We start from the raw sequence: 21219 nt of genomic DNA, 5'->3' as shown, positions 1-21219 counted from the left end.
GTATTTAGTAACATTTAACAAATACTGTACTGTAAACACACAGCTTTTGCTGCTCTAATTGACTTAACGCTGAAATCAATTATTGTTTACATTTAAATGAGTCTCGTCGTCATTCTGTCACCATGGCAACTTGAATTGGTTTAAACATCCACACAACTGTCTATAAAGTAATCAGTGCTGATCATCTACAAACTTCTGCACAAATCTCCTGTTGGCAAAGTTTTAGCAGTTTGAGAAGTGTTTGAAGTTGTTCGTGATGACTCTGCGGCGCTCGAGAAGAACCAGGACGCGCCCCGGGCACCTGAAGGACTTCCTGCTGGAGCGCGTCTCTTCCTCTGAGGAGCCAGCAGCGGCGGCCAGGCCGGACACCTGCAGCTCGTCGGACACTTCCCTGGAGGAGAGGTACCTGAGGAACGCGGCTGTTCTTCCTGTCCTCCGTCCCGCAGCATCAGTCTCCTCCTCAGCGGGTGAGTGTCCACAGGAGGAGCCCCTCTCCATCCACGGTCGGAGTGTGCGGGACTTTCAGCAGATCTACTCCAGTGTGATGGGCTCCACCAAGAAGAGACGCGCTAGCCGATACAGCCTTCAGCAAGGACTCGAGATCAAGCAGCGGCTCTGGGAGAAGCTGGACCGGCCTGCACTGAAGGAGACCGAGCAACCAGATGGACGTGTGATCATCACGGAGAGCAGGTCCGAGTCCAGCGTCGCTCCTAGATTCAGGGTGGACATCAGCAGAGAGCCACTGCCCAAGGAGCCCCGGAGGAAGAAACCCAGGCACTGAGCCATACTAGTGCCAGATGAAGGATCAAGGGCTTGTATGTACATACTGTATATATTGTATATAGTTATAGAATAAGTTTGCATGACATCAAATTTTACTTTTCATTCAAGTTTTATCACATTGCTGGATGTTTTGGTGACGGTCAGTGCTGCTGATATTCGGCTCTCAGGTTGTTGGGTTCTTTTGGATGGTTTGCTGGATGTTGACATGCGTTTAGCAAGGTTGTCTAGGCGGTTTCTTGTGTGTTGCTGGTCTCCTCTGAGTGTTTTTTGGCACATTAGTGGTTGTTAGTTGTTAGTGTTGGCTGTTGGGTTAGTGTAGGTTAGGGTCCCTCACACGGTTTGCAGCTTGACGTGCTGTGAGGGCTTGTGTGCATCAGTGATGCTGAGAGCTACGCCACTGGTACTTCACAGCTACCGGTAGGGTCACCCATAGTGGACAGGTCTCAGCTGAGATGCCCGACCAAGACAAACCACCTGATTCTTGACAGCAGGAGATGACAGCCTGATGCTCCAGACAGAAGATGCCACCTGAATGGCCGAAAGAAACTACAAAATCACACACACACACACGCACGCACACACACACACACACACACACACACACACACACACACACACACACACACACACACACACACACACAAACATATATATATATATCATTATTTATTTAATTAAATAAATTGTTTATTTAACCAAACATGTAATACTTACAGCCCTGAGGAAAGTGACCTAATAAATTGATTTAATGCTAATTTTTTGCACAAATTTTATGTTCACAAATGACCACCGAAAGAAGATTTCAGTTCACTGTTGTGTTAAAAGTGAAAAGAAGTGAGCAGGTAAACATTTACAAAAATAGTCCACAATACAAATAAATTCATTCATTCATTCAATTTCTTGTCGGTTTAGTCCCTTTATTAATCCGGGGTCGCCACAGCGGAATGAACCGCCAACTTATCCAGCAAGTTTTTACGCAGCAGATGCCCGTCCAGCCGCAACCCATCTCTGGGAAACATCCACATACACACACTACGGACAATTTAGCCTACCCAATTCACCTGTACCGCATGCCTTTGGACTGTGGGGGAAACCGGAGTACCCGGAGGAAACCAACACGAACCCAAGGAGAACATGCAAACTCCACATAGAAACGCCAATTGAGCCGAGCATCGAACCAGCGACCTTCTTGCTGTGAGGCAAACGTGCTACCCACTGCGTCACCCTTCAAATAACTTCATACAAATTTAAATGGCACAAAAATGTGTAAATTTTGACTAAAATATTTTCTGTGTGAACTATTCCTTTATTTCAAAGAATATAGTTTATTGTATTTTAATTGCATTTTAATATAAAAAATGTGATTTTTTTCAAATGAGAATAATCCTGAAAATAAGAATCTAAATCTTCCAGTAGGTGGTAGTAAAGTCTAATGAATGAGATGATTCGGTCAAACAACTGAATCATTCAAACAAAGAGGTAAACTGCTGTCTGGACTCTTTAAAACTTGCATTCATTGAGACACACTAAATATCTGATGTGACTATTAAGGTCATGTTTAATGCAATTCTCAGTACTTTTTCAAAAAAATTTATTTGATCTAATTTACAATAGGACTGCACAATATGTCGTTGTATCATCGATGTCGCAATGTGCGAGTCCATAATAGTCAAACTGCAGGCATCTGCAATGTAGTTGGGATAATAGTTGACCAAACATTACAGTTAACAACATTCTGGAGTCATTCCAACTTTAAATCCTAAATGTTTATTATTTGCATGTGTTTTTAAGGCCTGTGACTGTGTAAGCATTTCCAGCAAATTGAAGCCATTTGGACATAGCAAATTAAATGTGTACAGCTTAAAGATTAATTGTACATTATATAAATATTTACTAAATGAAAACGATACAGGATTATTATTATTATTATACGGTGGTGATTTAAATTGTGTTGCTGAATAATGTTTAACTGCCTAGACCACAGGTGTCAAACTCAGTTCCAAAAGGGCCGCAGCTCTGCACAGTTTAGTTCCACCCCTAATTAAACACACCTGATCAAACTAATTGAGTCCTTCAGGCTTGTTTGAAACCTACAGGTAATTGTGTTGGAGCAGGGTTGGAACTAAACTGTGCAGGGCTTCGGCCCTCCAGGAATTGAGTTTGACACCCCTGGCCTAGACAATCCTAAATGATTGTTGATTTGTATTTCTTGTATTAATTTTGCTTGTAGTATTTTTATTTATTATATTACTACTACTATTAGTGAGGAGCGAGGCCAGAAATGTCAAAATAAGTGGAACTTGTTGAAAAAGGATTGGGCCTTAGTGCCTACTCTTAAACTATGTGTATAATAACTAGTTTCTTATATTTATGATAATTGATAATGTAGTCATTGATTTAACAATTGACGATTTTGAGTATTAATCCTCATTTTTAAATGAATAAATTGTAAAATGTGCAGAGAATCTGAAATCATTCACTTTGTCATGAGGCAAGTAGAACACTAACCTTGTCGTTCAGCAATAAACATATAAATATAAGTCAAAGTCAGCTTTATTGTCAATTTAACCACATGTACAGAAAACACAGAGAATCATATTGTGTTACTCTCAGACCCAGGTGCCTAACATACAATATTACAACAAGTAGAAATGTAAAAATAAATTACCATAAATTCATATGCACATATAATATCATCTAAAAATGTAAGCAAAAATAAAACGTTGTAAACAATACATTCACACTTAAGTGCCCATATAAGCAATTTTAAACTGATTCTGATACTACTCTTCTGCAAATAAGATCAATAAATGTCCTGTTAAATCTTGCAGACTTTTAAACAAGATTACTACACTACAAAATTACCATGAAACCACCAAAATAAGGGATTTTACATCAAATGCTGAAAACAAGTTAAACCAGATGAATATATTATCATTACAGCTGTCAAATGATTAAAAAATTAATGTGATTAATCACACTTTTTTTGTAATTAATCATGATTAATCACAAAACGGCATATTTATTACACACTGAAAAAATATGCTAGATTTACTTAAGAATATAGTGCATGATTTTTGCATCCCTCTTTTTAAGCAATTTACACATTAAATTTAAAGCAATATTACCTAAAAATCTATAGTTGGTGATGCTTAATTTTAGCAAATGGTTTTGCTCAAATTTATTGGTTGGTGTAACTTAATATTTTAAGCATTTTTTGTTTACAAATTTAAGCTATTTCTATCATTAAAGTTCTGTTTACCCAATTATAAAATCTTAAGCTAATTTAACTGAAAATGTTTAGTTCTTTTAAAGTTTGAAATACTAAGTCACTTATCAGTTAACTTACAATTAGCTATACATTACAAAGGGTGGAAAAAACACAGATAACAGGATTAAAGTAAAGAACTTCTTTATTAGACAAATGCATCTTAAAACATTTCCTGAAAACATTTTGAGGTGTTCAAAAAAACACAAATATTTTTTTACAAATGTACTGCTTTAATAGAAACAATAGTTAAAAACTATTTCAAGAGTATTCTTAAAAGTAGCGTTCAAACCTGTGCTTGTGAAACACTGTGAACAATTGCCTCACAGCAAGAAGGTCGCTGGTTCATTTGTTATTTTTCCCCGTGTTGATGTGGGTTTTCTCCGGGTGCTCCGGTTTCCCCCACAAGTCCAAAGACATGCAGTTTAGGTAAATTGGGTAGGCTAAATTGTCCGTAGTGTATGTGTGCGTATGGTCACAGTTTTTGGTATGTCCTCTCCAATGTCCAGCTGGTCCGTTTCCCCACAGGTGTCCTAAAAACAAAACAAAATGTATATTGCATCAGTTCATAAAAAAATAAAAAGACACAGCCAAGTAAAAAAGGGGGAAAAAGTAAGAAACTGAAAAAGACAATCAGAACCTGAAAATTAGAACTTTTCTTCAGTAGAACAGTAAAGAAAATTAACTTAAACTGTGGTCTTCGTTCACTAACTTTCATCTAGCATCTAACTCTTCATGCTAACTAGCTTTTTATTAAAGACCACAGATGCTTTGGTTCCAAATTTTCTTTACTGTTCTACTAAAGAAGAAAAAAAGTTACCCACATCTTCGATTGGCTGGGGTGATTTAAAAAACAGGAAATTTTCATTTTTTGTTGAACCTAATTTAAGATGACTAAAATCACTCAAATATAAAAAAAAGTTTCTCTTTCTAAATTGATATTTTACATGCTTAATTGTATTTTCAGGTTTGCAATTAAAACCTTCTACAAAATTCATTTGAAAGTGAACTAAATTAACTACATTCACTAACCAGGTAATGTGTAATCAGCTTCTCGAGGTTCTCAGACAGGTACACAGTCAGACAGCATATCACCACCTCCCAGAGAATGTCCACACTGTGAGTGCAAATAGAAAAAATATATAAATAAATTGTAATATTTTAAAATGCATTACATGGTAGAGATAATGAACATCTAAAATTTAAATGCAAAAACAGGCAAGCAGAATTTTCAGTAAACAATACCTGCTCCAGCAATTTCATCACATCACAGATTTTGCATCCTGCACTTCCCCCCTTTTTGTGAAATAAATGGACGAGCTGTTCTGTGTAATTGTCCAAATTTTCAATGAAGGTAGACTCCACATCAGCAGCCGTCAATTCTTTGAATTCTTCTTTGATCTTAAAAAAAGAAAATTAACAAATTTTACTTATATTAATTTATAAATATACTTTCATTATTAATTTAATCGAAAAAACAACACAAAAACAAACAAACAAAACAATAAAACTTTTAAGTTTTCAAAAGTCAAGCGGTACTGAAATTTTTACAAAGAGAGTATACCACACTGTTAGACCTTACCGGGATTTTTTTTTTACAGTAGAATACTGGCAACACTGTTGCCAGCTACTCACTGTAAAAGTTCGGTAACAGTAAATAACTGGCAACAGTGTTGCCATTAAATTACTGTAACTGAACCATTACAGTGAGTGGCTGGCAACAGTGTTGCCAGTTAATTACTGTAATAGAGCAGTAGTGGTAACTAACTGGAAACTGTGTACAGTTAATTACTGTACTGTAGTGTTACAAATCACAGCATTATACTGCATAAACATTAATAGTATGTCATATATAATTATTGTAGTGTTAGTAAAATTAATCAGTATTCTTAACTGTTATTTAAAAATAGAAGGCATAACATTTTTTTCAAACAAATTTATTTTATTGTTTTGGCACCAAACAAATAAATAACAGAAAATGTATAACAAAATTAAGAAATAAGCAGATATAAATATTGTCTTACATATTACAGGTCTGCACAGTAAGGCTGCGGTCACATTAATATTTGAGCATGCAAAATTCTGTCATACTGCACTGCGAAGTGGAATTAAACAAAATAATTAGAGATTGAAAAAGCAAGCCAGAGAGGTCATGTTTTGATCTTTGATTGGTCTCAAGCAATCACATGATGTGATTTCGCATGTCAGTTTTCTCCAAGCTTGAACTTTCCAATGCTGCGAATTATGAAATTTGTCGCATGAGCTAGCATTCCAGGTCTGCAGTACTCACATACGTATAAATGGAAGTCTATAGGGAGAAAAGTGCAGTGTGACCGGGACTTTAAGCTGTAACTCTAATTAAACACACATGATCAAACTAATTAAGGCTTGTTAGAAATCTGCAGGTAATGTTGAAGCAGGGTGGGTACTAAACTCTGCTGCGCTGCAGTTCTCCAGGAACTTGGAGTTTGACCCCCATGGTATAGAGCAGGGGTGCACAATCCGGTTCCTGGAGATCTACCTTCCTGCAGATTTCAGTTGCTACCCATATCAAACACACCTGCCTGTAATTATCAAGTGGTGTTCAGGTCCTAATTAATTGGTTTAGGTGTGTTTGATATGGATAGCAACTGAAATCTGCAGGAAGGTAGATCTCCAGGAACTGTCACGTTCAAAAATAAAAGTCAAAGAGGATCCAAGTGCAAGTGATAAAGTTTATTTGACCAAGTCAAAATAAACAAACAAAGATAGTGACAGGTAGGAGGACGACGAACACAGGGCAGGAACAGACAGGAAAACAGGGTCCAGAAAATTCTCCTCAGGGGCCTGAGCACAGATAACACACATGAGAACAGGTGTAACGAACTGACAAAGAGACATAGAAACGTTGCCCTGATATAGGGCTAATAATGAGCCTCAGCTGGTGAGTAATCAGCCCTGCTGAGTGTCGTCATGTCACGTGAGCATAACAAATACACATGGACAACCAAAACAAAACAAACCCACTTGATCAATCATACACTCCGGAAAAGAGCACAAACCTGCAACCGTGACATTACCCCTCTCCTAAGAGCACCTCCTGGTGCTCCCAGAAGAGCTTACCTGGCGATTGTAATCATCAATAAGAGAGTGATCCAGTATGTCCCTTGCAGGAACCCAACTCCTCTCCTCCGCACCATAACCTTCCTAGTCCACCAAGTACCGAAATCCTCGCCCCCTCCGTCTCGAGTCCAGAATACGCTTAACCGAATAAACGGTCTCCCCATCTACGAGACGCGGGGGGGGGGGGGGGGGGGGGGTTGGGGGACCGGTGTGGGCGGGTTAATTGCCGTATGAAAAACGGGCTTTAATTTGGAAACATGAAACACGGGATGTATTCTCCTGTACGCTGGACGAAGTTTAAGGCGGACTGCCACCGGACTAATGATCTTGATGACAGTGAATGGGCCAATGAATTTAGGTGCAAGTTTATTACATACGGAACGCAAAGGAATATTCTTAGTTGAAAGCCACACTTTTTGACCGACGACGTAAACGGGAGGCTTCGACCGGTGGCGATCAGCTTTAGCCTTAGTGCGCGCACCCACTTGGAGGAGGGTCTGTCTGGCCCTGCTCCAAGTGCGTCGACACCTCTGGACAAAGGCGTGGGCGGAGGGGAGCGCGATTTCGGATTCCAGACTGGGAAAAGCTGGTGGCTGGTAACCTAGGCTACACTGAAACGGAGAGAGGCCCGTAGCCGACACTGGTAATGAATTGTGTGCGTACTCCACCCATGGGAGCTGCTGACTCCAAGTGGAGGGATTTTGGGAAACCAAACAATGTAACATGCGCTCGAGATCTTGATTGGCCCTTTCTGTTTGTCCGTTACTCTGAGGATGAAAACCAGAAGAAAGACTTACAGTCGCTCCCAATATATGACAAAATTCTCTCCAAAATTTAGAGACAAACTGGGGCCCCCTGTCAGAAACCACGTCCGTCGGGAGGCCATGAATGCGAAAGACGTGATTAATGACAGCATCCGCTGTCTCTCTGGCTGAGGGTAATTTGGGCAGAGGAATGAAATGAGTAGCCTTCGAGAACCGGTCCACTACGGTCAAAACAGCCGTATTGCCACTGGATGGCGGGAGACCAGTGACAAAATCTAGCGAAATGTGCGACCAGGGTCTCGAAGGCACTGACAGCGGCTGAAGGAGTCCAGCAGGAGGGCGATTAGAAGTCTTAGAAACAGCACAAACAGAACAGGCCAAAACAAACTCGTGTATGTCCCGTGCCATAGCTGGCCACCAAAATCGCTGTTTAACCAAAAATAAGGTACGACTCAGCCCCGGATGACAAGCCACTTTGGAGGAATGTCCCCACCGAATGACGTCAGACCGAATCTCCTCCGGCACAAACAAACGACTGGGTGGGCATCCGGCCGGGGGCGTTACCCCATCCAGGGCTGTGCGGACCCTGCTCTCGATCTCCCATGTCACCGCAGAAATACAAATGCTCTGGGGAACGATGGGCTCAGGAGATGGATTGCGCTCGGAAGAATCAAAAAGACGGGATAACGCGTCGGGTTTGGTGTTTTTGGAACCCGGTCGATAAGAAATGGTAAAGTCAAAACGTCCGAAGAATAATGCCCACCGAGCCTGCCTGGAGTTAAGTCGTTTGGCAGACCTGATGTATTCGAGGTTCTTATGATCGGTCCAAACAATAAAGGGAACCCCCGAACCCTCCAACCAGTGACGCCATTCCTCCAATGCGAGTTTGACAGCCAACAACTCCCGATTACCAATGTCGTAATTACGTTCTGCGGGAGATAATCGATGTGAGAAAAACGAGCACGGATGAATTCTGTCATCCGAGGCGGCGCGCTGGGACAGGATAGCGCCCACCCCCACCTCTGACGCGTTAACCTCCACCACGAACTGCCGGGCTGGATCAGGTGTCACCAGAATGGGGGCTGAAACAAAACAGCCTTTCAGTTTAGTGAACGCAGCCTGTGCTACACTCGACCACCTGAAGGGAGTCTTGGCGGAGGTTAAGGACGTCAGAGGGGCGGCGAGCTGGCTGAAATTGCGAATAAAACGCCTGTAAAAATTAGCGAAGCCCAGAAATCTCTGCAGGGCCTTACGAGACTCCGGAATTGGCCAATTTACCACAGCCTGAACCTTCTCTGGATCCATGCGCACTCCCTCGACTGACACAATGTGTCCTAAAAAGGGAACAGACTTTGCATGGAACACGCATTTCTCCGCCTTGACAAAAAGCCCATTCTCTAGCTGCCGCTGAAGCACTCACCTGCATGCTGCACATGTTCCTGGAGAGAACGAGAAAAAATTTGAATGTCATCCAGGTAGACATAAATAAACTGATCTATCATGTCTCGCAACACGTCATTTACGAGTGCTTGGAAAACCGCAGGAGCATTAGAAAGCCCGAACGGAAGAACACAATATTCAAAATGCCCCCTGGGGGTCAAAAACGCAGTCTTCCACTTCGCTTCATGCGAAACAAATGATATGCGTTGCGGAGATCTAATTTCGTGAAAAACGAAGCCCCCTGCAGACGCTCGAACGCTGAAGACATCAACGGCAAAGGATACATATTCTTCACCGTGATGCTGTTCAGCCCTCGATAGTCTATGCAGGGTCTAAGAGACCCATCCTTCTTTTTCACGAAAAAGAACCCCGCCCCCGCCGGTGAAGAAGAGAGCCGTATGATCTTGGCCGCTAGAGAATCAGAAATATATTTCTCCATGGCCTCCCTCTCAGGAATAGAAAGAGAGTATAACTTGCCTTTAGGCGGAGACGTACCTGGCAATAAGTCTATTGCACAGTCATAGGGATGGTGAGGAGGCAGAGAAGCAGCTCGAGACTTACTGAACACTCTCTTCAGGTCGAGGTACTCACTGGGCACGTTTGACAGGTCCATGCGCTCCTCCTGAAACACAGAACAAGAAACAGCAGAACGAGCAGACGAAAGACAAGACTCATGACATTTCTCACTCCACGAGAATATAGAATTAAGGCCCCAATTAATGTGGGGTTTATGCAGAATCAACCAAGGATGACCTAAAACCACCGGTGAGTTGGAACAGTCTGTTAAAAAAAATGAAATGTGTTCAACATGATTTCCAGACGTAATGAGTTTTATGGGTTTGGTGGAGTGGGTAATAGTGGGAAGGGAAAGTCCACTGAGTGCGTGTACTGCAATGGGTTGTGATAGTGCTATAACCGGAAGTTTTAAACTGAAAGCGAAACTAGAGTCAATGAAGTTTCCTTCCGCCCCGGAATCGACGAGCGCCTGTGTTTTATGAGTTCCGGAACCCCATGATAAAGAGACGGGCAGTAAAGTAGCAGACGTAGAGGATTTGTCCATATTAATTTCACCCATCAGTAACCTCTTACCTACTGATGGGTGTTGTCTTTTACGGGACAGGAAGCCACCCGATGCCCCGCCCCACCACAGTAGAGGCAGAGTCCCTCCGATCTCCGTCGGCGCTTCTCCTGCATGGACAAGCGGGATCTACCCACCTGCATGGGTTCCGGGTCAACGTTTACCACTTCCGGTGTCGCAGCCACGGCCGGAAAGTCAGGGACTAGCTCCGAAAACCCGCCTTGCTGCAGGCGACTCTCTCGATGGCGCAGTCTAGTGTCAACCCGGATGGCTAAGTCAACTAGCCCGTCAAGAGTTTAGGGAAGATCTAGCGAATATATCTCATCCTGAAGCCGGTCAGATAATCCGTGCAAAAACATGTTTCATTGCGCCTCCGCGTTCCAGCCGCATTCAGCGGCTAAGGTCCGAAACTCTATTGAGTACTCCGCCACGCTGCGATTCCCCTGGCGGAGTTCAGCGAGAACTCGGGCAGCCTCTCTCCCGGAAGCGGCTCGATCAAAGACCTTCTTTAACTCTTTGGAGAACAGGTCGAAGGTAGCACAGCATGGTAGCTTTTGTTTCCATGCTGTAGTTCCCCATTGGTGCGCCTTGCCTGAAAGAAGCGTGATGACAAACGCTACCTTGGATTTTTCGGTGGCAAATAATGATGGCTGCAGCGTAATATAAAGGGAACACTTGGACAAAAAGGATCGACACAAGAGGGGCTCCCCAGAGTAGCAGGTCGGGGGTGGAAGGCGCGGTTCAACAGAGCGACCAACAACCGCAGGCGCTGGTGGTGTCACCTCCGGAGTCGGTGCAGAGTCAGCCAGTGCAGCTCCAGTGATCAACTGTTGGACTTGGGAGGTAAGCAGCGACACTTGACCGACCAGAGCCTGGATCGCCTGTGACGTGGTGGCCAAAGCCTCATCCTGACGGTCTATCCTGGCGTTGCTGTGCGAGACGAACTCGGAGATCTGGGATGCACTTGCTGGATCCATAATAAGGTCAGTTCGTTCTGTCACGTTCAAAAATAAAAGTCAAAGAGGATCCAAGTGCAAGTGATAAAGTTTATTTGACCAAGTCAAAATAAACAAACAAAGATAGTGACAGGTAGGAGGACGACGAACACAGGGCAGGAACAGACAGGAAATCAGGGTCCAGAAAATTCTCCTCAGGGGCCTGAGCACAGATAACACACATGAGAACAGATGTAACGAACTGACAAAGAGACATAGAAACGTCGCCCTGATATAGGGCTAATAATGAGCCTCAGCTGGTGAGTAATCAGCCCCGCTGAGTGTCGTCATGTCACGTGAGCATAACAAATACACATGGACAACCAAAACAAAACAAACCCACGTGATCAAACATACACTCCGGAAAAGCGCACAAACCTGCAACCGTGACAGGAACAGGATTGAGCACCCCTGGTATATAGCATACTTTAAAAGCAACTGCCAACATTTATCACAATCACATATCCAATAAACACACACATACACACACACACACACACACACACAAAGTGCTGCAGTGAAATGTGTTACTCTCTCCTCAATGCTGACCATGCAAAAAAAAAAAAAAACTGAACAGCAAAAAACACAAAATTATTATTTTAGATTTTAAAGTTTTGAATAATTAAAAACTGTGTCAAATCTCAATAAAAAGTTTAAAATAATTATAAAAAACAAAAATAAATTTGGCAACACCGAAAAAACAATTTATTGTAATAATTATCTCATGACAACCAACTTTTTTATTGTTTCTAATATAAATTCATAGGTGGGAACACTGTTCTGAAAAATACTTAGCAACAAACTCACAACCTGGGACCGGACAGTGGAGGTTTTGTGTGTGGATGGCTATGTGTATCATGTTTTTTTTGATTCCCTGTGATGATGTGCACATGTTCCCTTACTGAGATGATGGAATTTAATTTTGGCTTAGTTGCCAGAAAGATACATACAACTGTTAGCATCTGTACATTATGGCAGTATGCAATATCCAGTAAATACTTAAACAAAAGTAATGTAAGAAGTTATATGAGGAGAGGCTAACTAGCTATCAATGTAGCTTTCAAGTACACAGTTCAAGATAACAACAATATAACTTAAAACACAGCCTTATTTTAGAAACCCTCAAAAACATTTGAACACATTTTACTTACTTACTGTAGATTCTTATTTAAAGCCTAAAACATATCAGACTCTACATCTGAATTGATAGACAGAGAATAGAGCGCACTCAGCAGTAAACAAATCAAACACCTGGCTCCCTTAAAGGGCCAGCATTTTCTGAAAACTCTTTCTAACACCTTTGTGTTTAGAATAAGACAGACAGCCTGTGGGAGTGTGTGGTGATGCCTAAATCATTGTTTTCTGCCTTTAAAATGCACGTCTCTATAAATAGCAACATAGTAGTAGATGGGGCAGTAATGGTTGAACAGTAATTTACCATTTATTATCACAGTAACTATCTGTAATGGGTACATAAGGTAAATTACTGTATTTATTCTTTGCACTACAAAATTTCATACAACTCCTGCTCCTTTTACAGTAAAATACTGTTTCCTTTTATTACAGCAAAACACTGGCTATTTTACAGTTATTTACTGCATAATCTACAGTAATGGTTAACAGTGCAGCATATCCCACCATATTCACATGCTCAACAGTGTTTGGCCACAATGATAATCGTTTAAAGCTCAGTAAAAAGCATCTTAACAGATACAAACAGGAGCAGATATATAATAGATCAGCTGACAGACCTGGCTTCAAACACTTCTGTGTGGATCAGAGTTAACACGTTGTGTTGAGTTAAGCATGGTCATTTATTAAAAGCGTCCATTCGTTATTCTGTTATAAGTGCCATCTAAACATTTAGACATGCATTATTTATAAGCAGGCATAAGGAATATCATCTAACATTTGTAATTACTTACCAAAAGATGAACAGCCTTCTCCCGAGCTGATTTTCCAAAATGGACTCCTCAAATTGTGCGCTGTGGTACAGCGTCACGTGATAATCTGATGATCCTAAAATATTGGGTTCAATTGACTAAACCTCAAATTATTGCTAACTTTACTAAAAAATTGCTAGTTGTTTTTCTTTATTAAATAAAACAGTGAAATCAATATTTTATGTTACATTTGTAGTTTAAAATTAAGCAATGTCCAAAACTAAACTTTTAAGTGAAATTTGTTTAAATGAGCCATATTTACTGTGGCTGGATATCATTTTTTACAGTGTAGTTAACCTAGTTAAGCTAGTTAAGCCTTTAAATGTCACTTTAAGCTGTATAGAAGTGTCTTGAAAAATATCTAGTCAAATATTATTTACTGTCATCATGGCAAAGATAAAATAAATCAGTTCTTAGAAATCATTTATTAAAACTTATGTTTAGAAATGCATTGAAAAAAATCTGCTCTATGTTAAACAGAAATTGAGGAAAAAATAAACTTCAACTGTATATTAAAAATAAAAAAACTTAGATATATTATAGGTTGTATATAAAATTACATTTATATATATATATATATAATTTTATATACAACTAAAACTATAATATATATAATTTTATTTATTTTTTTAAAAAACATACACAGATTCAAAGAGAACCACAAATCAACAGGGAGACTGCAAAAGAACAGCTTCTACTTTAAACTGGACTGACTGAAAATCTACTATTAAATATATCAAAACTATACAGACAAATGTAAAATAAAGTTAAACACCCTAAATCTGTTGAAACGAGTCGATCTGATGGCAGTTGAGATTGCAGGATATTATTGGTCTGAAGCTCATGTCCAAGTTTATTTTACATTCTATGGTAGAAACATGCATTGAGCCTTGCTAGATCCTCCTGTGGTGCACGTCTCTTATTAAACACTCACAGGACATTAATTTAGACAACTATGCAGATGTATTAAATAGTTCACAAAAAATACACAAAGAGAGACTTTCACTTTCACTTCACGCATAGTTTGGGATTGAACAGACATGCGTAAAGCAGTTATAGACGCGATTGAGCTGTTTTTGCGCTTGTTTTGAGTTTGAAGTGATCCATTAGAGAACAGGAGAAAGCGCATGACTTCCATCATTTTAATATAGCATACTATAATGAAAGCCAAAAAGTTATAGTATAATATTGAGAGGTCATATCGTGGCCTACCTGCAGGGTTGCTGAGGCTCACTAGTGGGCTGCGGTCCTTTGGTTGAGAATCCCAGACCTATATGCTATAATATTGCACGATAACTATGTCTGTATACAATAACATAAATTTGATTGTTACTTTGACTTAATCTGATTGTAATACAGTAATGTGCACCTTTTTTCAAGCTGATTTGAAATAATTATTGTAAAAAGTGCTGTACAAATAAACCTGACTTGAATTGAACAGTTGGTGGACAGCTGTATACTTTGGGAAGTCCTGCTGCTGCTGCCGGGCTTCTAGAGCACCTACAGGCCAGAGACTGGATCTCTTCTCACCTGCTCTGAACTCAACACTGATGCAGCACCAGGTGGGAACTTATTCACTGTCACTCAGTGCTTTTAAAAAAGCTTTTGGTTACCTTTGGATTAAGCCTGTTTCACACATAGCCAACTAAAATACCTTCATTGTAAAAAGAAGTCAAAATTATTCACACATCTTTTCCCCACAGGATGTTTAACAGAAGATTTTTCACAGTATTTCCGATAATATTTTTTCTTCTGGTCTTTTTTTTTCAGCTACAATAAAAGCGAGTTTTTAGTTCTGTTGAGCAATAAGTTATGCAGATATTAAGTGTAACATACACTATATCAATAAAAACATAAGGCCGGTAATTTTAAACAAAAAGAAAACAATGTACTTGCGAATGGCTCACATGTTTTCATTATTTTTTATTTATGACAATGTGAACTCAAATCTGACTTTATATCTCTCCAGTTACAGGCTTCAGGCATGAAATGTGTGAAAAAGGCTGAATAAAATGTAGAGATCAGTTTAAAATGAGTAACAATAAGCTGTTTGTTTCTTCAGGCTGAGAATCATGAATAATGCTGCTGAAGATCAACAGTTTTCTCTCACTTGTCGAATGTCTTCTTTCAGGTAATGATCCTGCTGTTTCCATCATTCAGCATGTTTAGTGAGATCCAGAAGTAGATTCTGTTGTTTTGTCATTGCAGATTGTGGAGGAAGCTCCTACAAGAAGCTTGAGTTTGATCCAGAATGGCTGGCCATCTTGAAAGCGACAGACAACCTTCAAAAACCATCCGCCAGTTTCTGGAACCCTCTGTTGGACAACACAGCAGACACAAAACACATAACAACGATTTACTGATAGCTTTCTGATACTGTACCCTTTTCACAAGCCTGACGTGTTTAGCTGTCTTCGGCATCTGAAATCCTTAAAAGTTTTTAACATTTTGATTTAAAAAAAACAAATGAACATTTATATGTGTTTATGAATGTATCATATCATTTTGCTTCGAATTACAAAAAATGAATTACCGCTTGTGCGATGTGTTTCCAATGCAGCGTCTACGAGGCTGAGAGTAAAATGAATGTTATTCTCTCCTCTGGCTGCTGTCATCAGTCCCACACTAGTTTTTTCCTTTTCTGAAAGTCTTTATAACACCATTGTGGAGTTTGTCTGTTATTATTTTATTAAGTTATTTGTTGTACTCACTCTCCCATTCACTGCGCTCTAAGTTTTCCCTACTATGATGACAGAAATGTGAAAAGGGTCTATTGACAACTTTGGCTTAAAAGAATAGTTCACCCGAAAATGAAAATTACCCCAACATTTACTCCATCATACAGTATACCCTCAAGTCAGACTCAGGTCAGGTGTATAAATGTTTATGGGGGGATTTTTATTTTTGGGTGACATATTTGTTTAACTCGTTCATCCCAGTAGATGTAACACATTTACATGACATGCGCAATAAAATAAGGTCAAATTACTGTATTCATCTGAACTGAGGTCACGATAGTCAGTACTTTACGCATGAATTAATTTCTATTTCTAAGTAGTTTAGCATCCTGTTCTTCTTCTTTCAGGTGGGACTGCAGTCCTTCAGACAGACATCTACATCCTGGTGGGCAGAGCGGACAGGCTTACAGGGAGAAGATTTTCAGCTTTCTTTGTTAACTAGAAATTTCAGAAGAACTGCATTTATCAGAATTAAACATGCAAGACATTTTAAATGACTTTATTGTCACATTTGCTCAAGTTAAAATATCCTTGTTAAATAAAACTGTTCATTAAAAAAAAGAAAGAATAAAGTCAATAATTCTGCTTGCTCCAAGCTATTTAATATTGTAATATAATGCTACAAAAGCTTTTTTATTTCAGGTTTATCAGCTATTTGAATATTTTAATCATCAAAGAATCCTAAAAAAAATCAAATGCTAATAAATATTGATAATATTAGTAATGATAATAATAATAATAATAATAATAATAATAATAATAATAATAATAATAATAATAATAATAATAATAATAATAATAATTGGACTGTTTTTGCTGTGCTTTGGAGCAAATGCAGGTTTGGCGAGCTGAAGAGACTTCTTTAAAAAGTTAGCTTAATAGAAAGTGGGTTTTTCCTATAAAAAAAATTATTGTCAAAAAAAATTAAAATTAGATTTTAATAATTTTAGATATTGTAAATTTCTCTGGTAATTTGTCATTATTATTGTTTTATTTTGTAAATTAGAAGTATAGTATAGTATCAGGATTTCAGACATGCTCATTTTAGTCAACACGATACTAATGTTTTACAGTAGCTTTAGAGGAGTTACAGTAAGTAGTCAGTTTACTAACCTTGCTTTTCAGTCACAGTTCATTTTTCTGACTGTGGCTGATTAAAAATGCTCTAAATGACAATTTTTTTATTTGAAATGTTGAAGAAATGTTATCAGACTGTATTTAAATGGAATTATTATCATTATTATAAATAAAGACCATTCATTATTATCATTAAATATAACATCAAACCAAAATACAAAGTAAAACAAATGTAACTAAAATTTAAATAAATAAATAAATAAATAATAGTAAAAAATAAAACACTTTAAGCAAATATTTTGGGTTTAAGGGGTACAACTAAGAGTTGTGATTCCTTTATTAAATGACAAATTTATGCATGGATCACTAAATATTTTCAGAATCAATAAACTATTAATTTTACTGCCGCTTTTTACATTTTTAGAGGTTAAAACAGCCCATTGTGCTGCTTGATGCTCTGATATTTAATTATTAAATCATTCTACTTTGTCTGTATAGTCATGTACACACACTGGTAGTTTCACCGCTTTCTGCCTTTTATTATTCATATGTATTTTTTCCATAAGGAACTGAATCAGAAGCGCATTGCAGAATAAGATCAATAGTGCTGTCCCTTGAGAACACATGTTAAAATACAAATTTTTGTGAGACAATGAATACAGTAATTATTACTAAATATCATGCACTTGCTTGGTTATTGATAATGAGGAAACATATAGACACATAAAAAATATGCCATGTAGGCTCGGCTCGGATGAAAAACACGGAAGAGGAACCAGAATGAAGGAGAGGACCAGAGAGAGACCCAGCGCTCCTGACAGAACCCAGCACAGTAATCCCTCTGGTTCCAGCTGAACGCACAATACACACAACCGTCAACAAGATCACACACACACACACACACACACACACACACACACACACACACACACACACACACACACACACACACACACACACACACCATCAGTCTTAAACTGAAATTTTAAACATTCACAGGTTAACACAACCCAGCCCACCCCTGCTGTGGCTATTGTAAGGTAGTGTTTTGGAACTAATTACCAATGTTTTAAGGACGCACACATTAATTTAAGTCCTTAAAAAGTGATTATATAAACGGGTCGCATCACCACACACACGCACTGTTAAAGGGGCTGCCACGCCACTGCTAACGTGAGCAGACTTCTGACGTGGAAATGTATGACGAAGTTCAAAAGTAAAAAATATAATAAAGAAAAACGAGGACAATATTTATTTTTTAGGTATATGGGGCTTCTATGGTTATGCATGATTATTAAGATATTTTCTGTATTTAGTAACATTTAACAAATACTGTACTGTAAACACACAGCTTTTGCTGCTCTAATTGACTTAACGCTGAAATCAATTAATGTTTACATTTAAATGAGTCTCGTCGTCATTCTGTCACCATGGCAACTTGAATTGGTTTAAACATCCTCACAACTGTCTATAAAGTAATCAGTGCTGATCATCGCGCTACAAACTTCTGCACAAATCTCCCTTGGCAAAGTTTCAGCAGTTTGAGAAGTGTTTGAAGTTGTTCGTGATGACTCTGCGGCGCTCGAGAAGAACCAGGACGCGCCCCGGGCACCTGAAGGACTTCCTGCTGGAGCGCGTCTCTTCCTCTGAGGAGCCAGCAGCGGCGGCCAGGCCGGACACCTGCAGCTCGTCGGACCTTTCCCTGGAAGAGAGGTACCTGAGGAACGCGGCTGTTCTTCCTGTCCTCCGTCCCGCAGCATCAGTCTCCTCCTCAGCGGGTGAGTGTCCACAGGAGGAGCCCCTCTCCATCCACGGTCGGAGTGTGCGGGACTTTCAGCAGATCTACTGCAGTGTGATGGGCTCCACCAAGAAGAGACGCGCTAGCCGATACAGCCTTCAGCAAGGACTCGAGATCAAGCAGCGGCTCTGGGAGAAGCTGGACCGGCCTGCACTGCTGGAGACCGAGCAACCAGATGGACGTGTGATCATCACGGAGAGCAGGTCCGAGTCCAGCGTCGCTCCTAGATTCAGGGTGGACATCAGCAGAGAGCCACTGCCCAAGGAGCCCCAGAGGAAGAAGCCCAGGCACTGAGCCATACTAGTGCCAGATGAAGGATCAAGGGCTCGTATGTACATACTGTATATATTGTATATAGTTATAGAATAAGTTTGCATGACATAAAATTTTACTTTTCATTCAAGTTTTATCACATTGCTGGATGTTTTGGTGACGGTCAGTGCTGCTGATATTCGGCTCTCAGGTTGTTGGGTTCTTTTGGATGGTTTGCTGGATGTTGACATGCGTTAAGCAAGGTTGTCTAGGCGGTTTCTTGTGTGTTGCTGGTCTCCTCTAAGTGGTTTTTGGCACATTAGTGGTTGTTAGTTGTTAGTGTTGGCTGTTGGGTTAGGGTAGGTTAGGGTCCCTCACACGGTTTGCAGCTTGACGTGCTGTGAGGGCTTGTGTGCATCAGTGATGCTGAGAGCTACGCCACTGGTACTTCACAGATACCGGTAGGGTCACCCGTAGTGGACAGGTCTCAGCTGAGATGCCCGACCAAGACAAACCACCTGATCCTGGACAGCAGGAGATGACAGCCTGATACTCCAGACAGAAGATGCCACCTGAATGGCCGAAAGAAACTACAAAATCACACACACAAACACACACACACACGCACACACACACAAACACACACACACACGCACACACACACACACACACACACACACACACACACACACACACACACACACACACACACACACACACACACACACACACAGACATATATATATATATATATATATATATATATATATATATATATATATATATATATATATATATATATATATATATATATATATATGTTTTATATATATATATATATATATATATATATATATATATATATATATATATATATATATATATATATATATATATATATAAACAAGCCCTCACAGCATATATAACACACACATGTTCAAAAAATAATAATTAATTTATAAAATATTTTACATTTTTGGAAAAAAATAAACTTTTTAGTGTCTTAAAATGAGTCAACTTTCAGTAAAACACATGTATGAAATTTCATTATTTATTTGTTTATTTAACCAAACATATAATACTTACGGCCCTGGGGAAAGTGACCTAATTAATTGATTTAATGCTAATTTTTGGCACAAATTTTATGTTAAATGTCATAAAACTGACTCAGAAATAACCACTGAAAGAAGATTTCAGTTCACTGTTGTTAAAAGTGAAAAGAAGTGAGCAGGTAAACATTTACAAAAATAGTCTACAATACAAATAAATTCATACAGATTTAAATGGCACAAAAGTGTGTACATTTTGACTAAATTATTATCTGTGTGAACTATTCCTTTATTTCAAAGAATATAGTTTATTGTATTTTAATTGCATTTTAATATAAAAAAATGTGATTTTTTTTTTCAAATGAGAATAATCCTGAAAATAAGAATCTAAATCTTCCAGTAGGTGGTAGTAAAGTCTGATGAATGAGATGATTCGGTCAAACAACTGAATCATTCAAACAAAGAGGTAAACTGCTGTCTGGACTCTTTAAAACATGCATTCATGACACACTAAATATCTGATGTGACTATTAAGGTCATGTTTAATGCAATTCTCAGTACTTTTTCAAAAAAATTAATTTGATCTAATTTACAATAGGACTGCACAATATGTCGTTGTATCATCGATGTCGCAATGTGCGAGTCCGTAATAGTCAAAATGTGATTGGGATAATAGTTGACCAAACATTACAGTTAACAACATTCTGGAGTCATTCCAACTTTAAATCCTAAATGTTTATTATTTGCATGTGTTTTTAAGGCCTGTGACTGTGTAAGCATTTCCAGCAAATTGAAGCCATTTGGACACAGCAAATTAAATGTGTACAGCTTAAAGATTAATTGTACATTATATAAATATTTACTAAATGAAAACGATACAGGATTATTATTATTATTATTATACGGTGGTGATTTAAATTGTGTTGCTGAAT

General features: G+C 39.1%; 1 protein-coding gene and 2 long non-coding RNA genes across 3 annotated transcripts in view; 1 reads left to right on the top strand and 2 right to left on the bottom strand.

Moving 5' to 3' along the window:
• The window catches only part of stim2b (stromal interaction molecule 2b), an 860843-nt gene extending 848176 nt beyond the window's left edge, over positions 1 to 12667 (bottom strand). The window contains exon 1 of the mRNA XM_073906846.1: positions 12582 to 12667. The gene's annotated coding sequence lies outside the window, so the exon portion shown is untranslated. The remainder of the gene's footprint in view (positions 1 to 12581) is intronic.
• On the bottom strand, positions 4272 to 5432 carry LOC141375227 (uncharacterized). The gene is made up of 3 exons (XR_012382923.1): positions 5297 to 5432; positions 5084 to 5168; positions 4272 to 4584 (listed from the first exon to the last, which is right to left on the bottom strand). It is a non-coding gene; the product is annotated as an uncharacterized lncRNA (long non-coding RNA).
• A 1345-nt stretch (positions 12668 to 14012) lies between the features above and the next one.
• Positions 14013 to 15821, top strand: LOC141375446 (uncharacterized). Its single transcript, XR_012383504.1, has 3 exons — positions 14013 to 14935; positions 15436 to 15504; positions 15582 to 15821. It is a non-coding gene; the product is annotated as an uncharacterized lncRNA (long non-coding RNA).
• Positions 15822 to 21219: the final 5398 nt, after the last annotated feature.

This window comes from Danio rerio, chromosome 7 (genome assembly GCF_049306965.1).
Source record: "Danio rerio strain Tuebingen ecotype United States chromosome 7, GRCz12tu, whole genome shotgun sequence".
Lineage (NCBI taxonomy): Eukaryota > Metazoa > Chordata > Actinopteri > Cypriniformes > Danionidae > Danio > Danio rerio.
Note: the sequence above shows the minus strand (reverse complement) of the source record. Positions and strands in the feature narration are given on the sequence as shown.